This window comes from Oryzias latipes, chromosome 14 (assembly GCF_002234675.1).
Source record: "Oryzias latipes chromosome 14, ASM223467v1".
Classification (NCBI taxonomy): Eukaryota; Metazoa; Chordata; class Actinopteri; order Beloniformes; family Adrianichthyidae; genus Oryzias; species Oryzias latipes.
Genome location: NC_019872.2, coordinates 15,404,692 through 15,416,272, shown reverse-complemented (window position 1 = coordinate 15,416,272; position 11,581 = coordinate 15,404,692). Strand labels below are relative to the sequence as shown.

The 11,581-nt window shown below is 39.7% G+C and overlaps 3 non-coding genes across 3 annotated transcripts; all 3 read left to right on the top strand.

Annotated features, from left to right (window-relative positions):
• Positions 1-4,128: 4,128 nt before the first annotated feature.
• mir100-2 (microRNA 100-2) lies at positions 4,129-4,230 on the top strand. Its single transcript, NR_107173.1, has one exon. It is a non-coding gene; the product is annotated as a microRNA 100-2 (primary transcript).
• Positions 4,231-4,605: 375 nt separating this feature from the next.
• On the top strand, positions 4,606-4,704 carry mirlet7a-4 (microRNA let-7a-4). Its single transcript, NR_107172.1, has one exon. It is a non-coding gene; the product is annotated as a microRNA let-7a-4 (primary transcript).
• A 3,754-nt stretch (positions 4,705-8,458) lies between these two features.
• Positions 8,459-8,559, top strand: mir125b-1 (microRNA 125b-1). The gene has a single exon (NR_107171.1). It is a non-coding gene; the product is annotated as a microRNA 125b-1 (primary transcript).
• Positions 8,560-11,581: the final 3,022 nt, after the last annotated feature.

Here is an 11,581-nt window from a genome sequence, read left to right as displayed (position 1 = left end):
TTCTGCAGTTCAGCATGATCAAAACGGTAAACTGGTGTTAAAAATACGTTAACGTATGGAATAATTCTGACAGCTAGATAAAAACATTATTTTTCACTTCTTGAAGACATATTGGTTCCAGGTTTCTGTCACATCTGCTGCAACTTATTGGAAAAACTAAGAAAACAGCCTGGATGCATAGAAAAACATCCAAATAATGTATGTCTTAAAAAACTTTTGAACTTGTATTTGTTTCTCAGTCCTGGACTCTTTAGCACTGAGTGTTCTGCATCCCCTGGTTAAAAAACCTCTGTAATGATTTTTGCCTGCTGTTGGCAGTGATCTTTATCTTCAGTGTTTTCCCAGGCTCTTAGAGCCGCTTTAAGGGGGATACCTTGTTTGAGGTTTTTCGGGTCATGCCCATGTTCTTTCTTCAACCTTCTGTTTCTGGAGAGGCCCATCCCTGTGTCGGCATCGTGACAGAGTTCTTGGCAATATCCTGAAAGTCAAATCTGTTCATTTAGATTCAAGTGGTGACCATGGAGCAGACAGCAGCCCATTGGCATGCTGGGGTAAAGCTGGTATCCAGGGTGCTTAATATCCTAAACTCTAGCATTTCTCTCCCTTTTAATAACACCAACAAGCTGATATGATTCTCTGGATCTTAGAAATGATTTTCTTTTTTTAATTTGTAAGAGTCGTTTGCATTATTTGGTTTTTCTTTTGCAGCTCCATGTCAAGGCCAGATCAAGCTGCTGCACGTCATGTATCTTTCTTAGCAGCACTCACGAAGAGCAGCTGTTTACCGGTGAGGCTGAGCGAAAGCTGAGCAACAGCTACTCATAAAAAGAGCCTTTTATTTCAGATTTTAAAACAGAGAAACCTGAAATCAATACATGTATACATTGATAGTATGTATAGTAAAATAAGGCTGTAGTGTGTTTGTGGCAATAAATGAAAGACAGGAAGGACTTCTTTTTCTCTTTTCATGTCGTTTTAGTGTACACTGTACTAAAATTGGGATTCTAAAGTGTGAAAATATTAAGATATTTGTATAAATACTAATAATAAGATTAGTAATATAAGCGAGACTAAGGAGAGAGTGTTGGGGGGGGGGGCTCTTGCAACTATCCTCTTTTTAAATGAGCTGCAACTTTATGAGCTACAGGAATGTGGACAAATTAACAGACTAAACAAAAATTAAATAAAACAGGGCTCAAGGAAAGAGCCCTGGGGTACCTCTTTCAAAATTACCAATCCAAAATATATATTATGTTAGAATCAGAAAAAATAGATTTATTTTATATCCGATCTCATGTTGTCAATGTTTGAGAGAATACTAGTTAAACACATCAACTAAAGTGGTACTTTCTCAACTGATTTATTTTGTAACTGCTGCAAAATTAGCTTTCTAATTTGGAATGCTCTTTTGTTGCAATTACATATTTTATGTTGCATTTTTATCTAGTGAATGAAATAGTTTTTTTTAATGGTGCACAATATAAGTTGCCTTTAGATTTTCCAAAATATTTTGGGTTTACTACTATGAGCAGCAGGTGAGATACTCGCTCCTCAGACCAGCCCACCAGAAAAGAATGAAATATCCCTTTAACTACGCACACAGCTGTGACGTCAGAAGTTGTACAGTAGACAGGAAAAGAAACAAGTCCATTCAAGTAGAATCTATGATCCTCAATATTTTATTATTTTTGATGACGACTGCTTGGCCTCTTAAACGAATTATGAATATTTTTTAGATCCGCTTTACGTATATAGATTGTTAAAGATTGATGAAAAAAACACATTTCAGTTTTGGCATGTGGGGAAAAATAATCTCATAATTTCACAGACCAAAGCATTTTAGAATGGATAGTTTTTTTTCATGAAATTTAGTCATTAAAAAAACGTCATGCAAACACCAAGAATTAAAAAGAAAACAGGACATTGCAGGGTGTTCAGAGCGTTAAGTTGTAAGCATTTGTTTGTCACAGAATAAGCGGCGCGAGCCTTGTGTACCCTTTTTTCTTCTGCACGGTGGGCCGAGTCGTGTCAAAAAGACCCACAGCTGTACGCCATTCGTCCATTCGAAAAAAGACGGCTTACGGGGAAAAAAGAAAAGACGCTAGAAAGAATTGGGTGAAATGAGGGGAAGGGTGCTCGCTGTAGCGGGACAGGGAGCACCTCTCTCTGCTCGGAGCTGCTTTCTCCCGGCCTTCAGCCATTTTGGAGGGAGGAAAAAGTGGCTGTGCTCTCTCCCTCTCTCACTACGTGGCAGGGATTGAAAAGGTTTCGGCTGCTGTGTTGTAGCAGCAGAGAAGCCTCACTTTGCTGCTAGCACATGGGAAATAATGTGTATTCATGGGAAAAATTCTAACCTAAAAAAACAGCTTTTATCTTGATTTTTTTGTTCATGAATTTTTGTTTTCTTTGTAGAGAGCTGCTGAAGTTAGCTCCTCTCTTTTCTTACACAACTTTTGCTCCTATTTGTTTTACAGTTCTTTAGATCTTGTCTCTGTTAAGCCATATCTTTTCTTATCTCTATATTTCATTTCTTGCTATAGAGTTAAAGACAAACGAATATGTCCAAATTTAGGCAGCGTTAAGAAAAGACTGAGCTGCAGCCAAGGATCCTGCTGTGATCCCAAAAAGCCAAGCAGAAAGAAGCACCGAAAAAAAAAGAAAAGAAAAAAAACCACCACCCTTTCCTTTGCTTGGTCACAAATTCCACTTTCCTCTGTAGCCAGCCCTGCGCTACGCCTCCTCCTCATCCACATCTTACCGCATTCAACCTTTTGCCATTTCTCTCTTGCCGTACCTTTTTTTAAAGCCGAATTGAGGTTTTTGTAAGCTGGAAAATGGGGACTGAACAAGGAGTCAACAGAAACGAACAAGGAGATGTTATCTTCATACTTTCGTGTTATTTGTGGATTTTTCTTTTACTTTTTTTTTAAATGCGGCTACTGTTACCAAAGTGTTTGTTTGTTGATTGTAGAATTTGTTTGCTTGTGTGTTGTACTGTAAGGGTGTGCTTGGACGACCACGTGTTTGGAAGTGTGTGGATTAGCCCGTAAATGAATGTCTTCCTATTGACTGTCAGAGAATGCTGCCCTGTTTACAGTTCCTTTATGAACATTTACACGTTTTCTTTTGTAGGTTTGTTGATTTACGCTGAAAGCATCGGCCTGCAGCCCTCCTCATGCCTGACTTCATCCAATTCTAGAGGACACTGGACCATCAGGTCCAGCCTGTGCCACACTGGTATGTTGGCCATTTGGAAAACTAGCAGATCTCTGTGTGTTAGACTGATTTCTTTTAGAGAAACAAGCATCATAACCTTATGAATCTAGTCTCAGTGCATGTATTGTGATGGTGCTCTATATTTTTTTTTTTTGTACTAAACATTTTTTGCTTTGGTTTTTTTTTTTTAATTTAGCTAATTTTGAGATTTATAAGACAAAAAACGCAAAATATGTAATCTAAATTGCTGCTTTAATTTTAAAGGGAATTATGAATTGTGTTTTGAAAAATACTTGTTGAGAACGTTTTTTTTTAAATAAGAAAACATTCATGCATTTTTCAAAATGCGTTAAAATGATTTATTTACTAGGATTTGCTCTGCTATTTTCTTGCTGCAATTTCTATTAGAACATTTTTTTTCAATGTCATTTTTTATTAAATCTTGAATTAATCAGTTCATATTTATCTGTTTAAATTTCGCTTAAACGAAATAAGGTTTTGTGAAAATAATTTGCACAGTGGTTTGTTACCAGGCATTTCAGGATTTTAAACAATGTACAATAGATTACCCTGTGTAACATTTGAAAATGAATGTTGACCTCAGAGGAATGTGATCAGTGGGTTGCACAAACACCTCACAGTCATGTGTTATGGCCTGTTCACTGTACCATGGTGTAACTTTAGTGCTCCTCTCTGTTGGATAGCTTGTAGCCACATGAAAGAGTTATAATAAAAACATTAGAAAATATAATTTTTTCACTGTTTGAACTCTGTCATGCAGCCTTGTTATCTGTTTTTGGCTGTTTTAAGACCAAATCCTGGTTTCAGCTCCTAGTGGGAAAGGAATGCTCAGTGAAAAGAAAATGGAAAAAAATATTTTTTTAACAAAATGTGGGTTTCGTTTTGCTCTGAAACGGGTAACGCCAGCTGCCACAAACCCGTAGATCCGAACTTGTGGTGACTGGCTGCGCAAGCTCGTATCTATAGGTATGTGTCTTCCTGGCAAATACAGCTTCTAACCAATGTTTGTGGGGGGAAAAATGTTTTTCCTTTTTAACCAAAAAAAATCGTTGTAAGATCACGAGATCTGGTCTGTCTTCTGTGTTACAACAATTGAACATTGGGGAGGAGTCTTTCTGTATGACCCCACCCAGAGGGAAGAGGGTTGGGCTGTTTGATGGCATGATGTGACATTGTTTCAGATCAGCAACCGGGGCTGCCTCGTACAAACAGTAACAGTCCTTCAGGATATTGATTAGACATTTATGTAAATGTATGGATTCATAAAAAAATAAAAAAAAATGATTTTTTACATTTTTTCTCAGCATCCATTATCATGATAGTGGAGCAGCTTTCTTGTCTGCAGAGGCAGATTTGATCTGCATCTTCTTCCAGTGTTCCGCAGGTTGAGGTAGTAGGTTGTATAGTTCAGAGTGACACCACAGGAGATAACTGTACAGCCTCCTAGCTTTCCCTGAGGAAACACAACTCCCTGATGGACTATTTCAAACACCGGCTTCAATGCAATATTGTTCCGACAGAGGTTTTATCTCTCGGCTGTAAATGTTGTGTCTTCGTATCAGGTGGTTTTCGTATCTTTCCATAAACTAATATTGTAGATTCTTTTTATTTTGTTCCCCTGCAAGGTTTGACATGTTTGTAAAGCACTGGAGATTGAAAAAAAAAAACCAGAGATAAAATGCAGCTTCAACATGAAAAAGGACGTCTTGTCCAACGTTTTTTGAGGCAGGAATTAAAAGTATGGTGGAGGAATTATATTGCAGAGAGAAATCTTTAAGTTTTGGGGGTAAAAGAAAAACCCAACGAGCTGTGAGCAGCGAGGTTTGTGGGACGCTGTAATGAAAGAGACGCCACTGAAGGGAAACACCAAACAGCCGCAGGGGGAAGAGCACGGTCTTGGCAGTCAATTGTGTACAAAGCTCACTTTTGCTTAATCAAAACGGTATATTTCCTCTGCTGTGCGGCGAAGGCACTGCTGTGATTAAAACAGGCAGTCACAACGTTCACCAACAAAGCCGCAGACCTCCAGAATCATGCAGGGTTCCCAAAAAACTCTGATTTAATGCTTGATTTGGGCCGCGTTCAGATTCATTTCCTGTTCTTGGTCTCAGACCCCGGTGGCTATTACCTCCTCATCACAGATGCATTTATGCTGTACAGTTTTGATCTCTGCTGGGGACTACATTTTTTAAACTCCCACTCTCAGATGCTGGAATTTCAGCTATGGGTGAATAGATGTCACAAACACAAGTGAAAGTCTGCGTCAAGTTTCACTCCTGCACACCCACGGACTGGGAACACACATGTGAAACAAAATATTTGCTTTTTCAGCATCTCTATCACTGCTTTAAGTTTTTTTGGACATAACGGGGTGCTGGATGGGGGGGGTTATGTGGTGCAGGAAGTGAAATAGTGATAAAGTCTGCTTCCACTTAAAGTCTCTGGTCTCTGTCCCAAGGCCGGCGGGTTTAACAGAGGTGTGCGAAGGAGCTCTTTAGAGTCCATAGAGTCCTTTGGTGGGTGCAGCGTATTCATTTACAGTGAATTTATCATTACAAGCTTTAGTTTTTAGGTTTTTGTGTGTGGAAAATACTCTGACCCTGCCTGTATATGATCAATGCTATCACTGCTTCTGAGTCATTGTGTGCAGTTAAAATAAACACTTGAAGATGACTGATCTAGAAATAAAGTGTGGATAAGACTTTACAAAGTGAATAAAGGAAGAATTCCCAGCTGTGGGAGTGATTGTGATTTGGGCAGTGATCTCTGCTGTCACTGATCTCAGCTTGTTGCGTACTGTCCGTCAGAGAAACCCTACTCCAGAAATCCCCTCTCTTACACATTTGTCTCACTTTCATACCGCCTAATCTTTCCTCTCAAGCCTTTGCCGCTTCTTTACAGTCACTATAACTTGATAAAACATAGAAGAACCCAACGACCGGGCTTCAGTTACATTTTCCTTTACAGCTCCCTGAACTGGTGCATTTTTCTCTCCCTTGCTCCCTCCTTTTCTCTAGTTCCCACCCTCCTTTTTACTTCATGAAATGCACGCTGTAATACAGAGTCACTCTCAGACACAGAGGGCGAGGGCGACAAGAAGAGAAAACTGGACTTGCCGACTGGAGGAGGAATTCTGTTTTTTTATTTTTTTTATTGTCATCAGAGAAGGAGCTTGAAAAACAGACATTGTGAGACCAATCTGTTACTTGCTTTGTCTTCTTCCTTCCGCTCGTGCTGTACGGCATTCTTCACTTCACCACTGCTTCTCTCATTCTTCCATCTTTCCCTCTTTCTTTTCCTGAATATCTTAGGCCTTCTAATGATTGCATTCGTACCTAGACGCATTTGCTTCTGTGTTCCCAGTCTGTTTCTGTTTCGATGTTGTAGGAGAAAGAAAGTAAAGGCTCCACAGTTTGTCAGCCCGGGTAGGGGGGGGGGGGGGGGGGGGGGGGACCTAAGCCTGCAAACCGTGAAGCATGCAGGGCAGAGAAGGGAAAAGCTATTATGGAGGCACAGACTCGGGCTGAGAGGTGTGATAAAGTGGGAATAAAAGAGGAAGGGCAGAAAGAAAATGTGAGACAGATGGAGGCAGGAGAGCAGACAGACAGACAGACAGACAGTAGTGGCACATGGAGACAGAGGAGTGAGTTGCAGCACTACAGCAACAGGCGTTCAGCATTGTCTATTATTCACTCCTGCAGCTCATTTGACATCCTGCATTTTTAAAGCTTAAACCATTTTGATCCAGTTAGGAAACGATGGATTATAGTTTCCTTTAGTTTAAAGTGGAGATTTGCACCATTAACTTTAGTGACACAGCTTGAGCTTTTTTTTTTTTGCAGAATGGACCTTTGCCAAACTTGCACTTTTTTTATGGCTGGCCTTAAGTACAGGTGAATGCAGCTTTTGTTCTGTTCATTCTTGCAGTCTCTATTAGTTTCTCTGCCTCTCCTGTTGCAGTCATCATGTTTAGGCAGCAGTGATACAGGCCCATTCATCTGCTCTTTTATTCTTGCATGTGTTGCTGCAAGAACCTGAAAGAACTTGGTGTCTCTGCATTTCCAATCTTACAGTAGGGTTTTGCCTTTCCTGCCTGATGCCGGCGCTTTGTGCCTTTGTTCTCCCTACTTTCACCGCTGTGTCAGTCATTCTTAACTGCCTTTCTTTGTTGTTTGTTCACCTACTTTATCCCTTTATTCCTGCACCTGCCCTCCCTTTCATCTCTCCCTGTCTCACTGTCTCTCCTTCTTTCTCTGTCCTTCCTTCCGTCTCTCCGGCTGCACATGGTACAGTCTTGCATGTCTGAGCAGCAGACGGCGAGACAGCAGCAATCTGCCAGAGCAGCCTTGTGCACTGCGTTCAATGATCCACTAAACAAAGCCTGGGAGAAGCAGCTCTGAAATCTTCTGCTCTCCTCTCTAGCATTCTTTGTGTCTCCTTGCAGATCTCTCTTTCCATTTTGCCTGGCCACCCTCGCTGTTTCCCTGCTCGGCTGAGCGGCAGACACACACACAGAGGACTGCGGCAGCCTCCCCCACCACCAGCAACTGGGTGAGTTTGCGTTTTTTCTTTCATCTCACCCCACCACTCCTCCTAATCCTCGCCTGTATCATCTCAGTTAGATTTTGTCTGACGACTGAGCTTTCCCTCTGTAAAGTCAAAGCTGAGTGATTGACAGATGCTGGCCACGCGCGCAGCAGTGTGTGTTAGCTCATCTCAATGTCTCAGAGGGTGTGAGGGGTGGAAAAGCTTTGAGATTTTGGTATGAGGGGAGATTTTTATCAGCGTGAGACCCTGATGGCCCATTTTTGATCTCTGCTGTCGTCCTCGTGTAACTGCGTGTGCGCGGCGCAGGATTTTAATGGGAGCCAAATCTGCTGAGTGCGAGCCGTTTTCCTGAACATCATGTGTAGATGGTCGCATGCCTGAGCAGTGTTTACAGCACCTGCAAAGATGCTCACAATAGGATTATACATTATACGATCAGATTGGGTGTTGCAGGCTTCATGCATGATGGGGTCAGATTTACAAAATGCATTAGCATTTGACTCATGAGCTAATACCGACTGTGTATCGGCTCCTACAGTATAAAAGTGGACGTGGTGGCAGCAACACAAAGCCAGGAAGAGAGGAAGCTCTTATAAACACTCAGCCCTGGAAGTAGCTCTTGAGCAAGTGAATCCCCTGCTGGATGTTGCATAGGGAAGTCCAGACAAAAATCAACCTGTACCTCTCTCATTCCCTGAGACCCTAACTTGTGACGTTTTGCTCTGATGTGCACGGGTTGGGCTCTTGGGAGCTGCGAGGGGCACTCACACATCTCTCATCCCCCAAAAAAGCAACTAGATATACTAAGTATTATAGAAAAAAAAACACAAAGGTTTGTTTAATTAGCTCCACCAATGGAAGGGAAGTCAAAATGATGCATGATAGCATCATTTTTTTGGGTAGATCCAGGGAGTGTGCGATCGAGGTTACACCCACAGTGAGTAATGTCACACACACGCCTCACAAACTCAGTCAGACAGTACTGTAGAGAACAGTGATGCCTCCACAGAAGCATGTCTGGAATACACTCTTCAGCTGACAGTGCCAAATCTCAGAATAAAGAATGACAGCTGATGCTTTAGCATGTGCCATCGCCCTGATTAAAAAAAAAAAAAAGTTTCCTCAACAGATCTTCAGGCTTTATCTTGAGAGCAGCACAAAGTACTGGTGAGAGCGTGACACTGACAGCTCAGTACACTTGTGTTTGACCTCATCAAATAAACAGCTTTCCTGTTAATCAAGTACTTCTGTTACCTTCAGATTGAAGCTGCTGTAATTGTGGGGGCAGTTTTGTGGGCTTTGATGGCCACGCTGGAAGTTTTTGATGCAGCCCTGCATGTGGGGTCGTGTCAGGTCTTCATCCACAAGGTACCACTATGGAGCACTGCCATAATCACAAGAGCTCTGCAAACACCCCTGCTGAAAGGTGCATAGAGACAAACGTCTGCGTCTTTAACTGCCTGGTGGTCTGTGATCACAGTGACAAACAGCTTCATTCTCATCTCACTGTCTCCTCCTCTTTTGGTTTCATCTTCTCTCATCTTTTCAGGGAACAGCTGTTTGATGTCCTCGTTCTTTTATTAGCTTCCATGGAATGTGATTGTCTGATACCAGAACATGTCACCTTTCTTTTAAACTTTGATTTACAGACTTTTCGAGCATAGCTGGATATAAATGTCCCTTCTTTTATGTGTGTGTATATATATATATACACATTAAAAACACTTGTATTATATTCCAAAAACATGATCTTAACTCACTCATTCTGCTTAGGTATACTTTATTCCTTTAATGTTCCAGCAATCTGCTTGTTAATTACACGAAATGAATTGAAATATTGTTTCAGAAGTTAAATCAACTGCTTTACTTTAGCTTAAAGCGTATTTTTGATATGATTTATTCTTAATCTCAGTACAATCTCAGTCTTCATTATTTGAACAATTTCTCCTGTATTTATATATTAATAGTTTTTATCTACAGTTTGTTTTCTGTGTCAAGAAAGGCCATATTGTATTTTATTCCCCTAAATAAGTAAAAAAAAGAGATTTATTTAGTTTTTTGACCTCTCCTGAAAAAATGAATCGTAAAGAACAACATTCCTGATTCAAATTCGGGGATGTCTTGATCATATGTGAACTGACGCAGTGTTATTAGGATCTGCAGCTGCAGCTTTTTCCTTTAGACCTGATAGGTGTTTGATTCAACCAATCAAAACGGTGATCAAGGAAAAAGAAAAGGAAAAAAAGGGTGATCATTGAAAACAGCCATACATTAGACCTCGCATTTACTGTCAGGTATTAAGTTGTACTCACACTGACAACGTCAGCAGAGGGGGGAAAGACTGACATAAAAGACAACCGAACATTATTGAACGCCATTGAATGGCGAGCTGCATGCAGCAAAACGAGAAAAGCAGGAAAAAAGACTATTACAAATATTTGTGTATCGTGTGTGTGAGTAAAGCTAACTCATAGCGGAGAACTGTGTTTCAGTGAGTAAGAGTCTTGATGACTACAGCAATCAAAAATGAAAAAAAAAAAGTTTTTCTATTTGAATCATTCTTTGAATTTATTCATTAAAATATATTTTCATTCATTTCATTAAATCTACTAATTATTTTGTATTTTCCACTATTTATTCATCTGTGGTGAGAAATATTTTGTTTTTTTAATTTTATTTAAAGAATTTTATTAAAGGGAGTTCAAATTTAACCTTAAAGAAGGAACATGCAGTACAGATACATTCGATTGCTGTTGCTAAGTGACTCAAAACCACCTTTTTATGGCTGAGTTTAAAATTCGAAATCACATAGTTAAATCTTTCTTATTGCTTTACTAATAAGGATTTAATGCATTGATTAAAGCAGGATATTGGAATAATTCCATAATTTACGGTATATGGATTACTGAACACTTAACAACCACTTAAAAGATCAATTAAAGAATGCAACAATAATTCTCTGAGTACATCAATTAACTAATTAGTTCCTTTCTTGTCACCAATTAGTTTAGCATCCATGCCTTTTATGCAAAGAGGCATGCAGCTTTCTTTTAATAAGGGCTGCACCAAATTATTGTCAAAGTGTATATTATAAATAACACATTTGTGATCGTGAATAAAAATGTCTGTAAAAGTTTTTCTTGCTTGGATTTTCCCCTGACATAAACGTCTAACAGTGAACGTTTTATTTTTTTTGTGTTATTCTTTTAGCTGTGTTTTTTTTTCCTGCTTAACAACAGATGCGTTTGCATCTATAAAAAAGTCTGCAGATTTATTTCTGTTGTATCCTTTTGTATTTTACCTTTGACCTTATAATTTGATACTTCACACAAGTTTCTGTTTTAGGTTTTTGTGGTCGTGCTTTGTTTTTCCTCTTGTTACCTGTAACACCTGGTTTCTCTTCCAATGAACTCAGCTGCCGTCAGTGCAAACATAGCTGCTGTATCCCTCTTCCGCTGCCAAATCCTCATCATGCGTTAGTCATACGTAATACCTCCAGTCTTATTGTGTCCCCAGTTTCCCGTATTTGGTTTTTGAGTTTGAGTTGTTCAACTCGTTGGCCCTAATCTGCTCACATAATGAATCTCACAACATCCTCCAATAAAGAAGCATTTTTACATCGTTTTTATTCCCTGTTGCTTATATTATTTTAAGTTATCGTATACTACTTCCTATGGCTTAAAAAATGAAAAATGCACCGAAAAAAAAAAAGTGAACGCATAACTGCTTATAGCAGCTGGCATTATCTCCATCAAACATCTTCCAAAACTAATTCCTTCATCTTCTAAACCTGTTT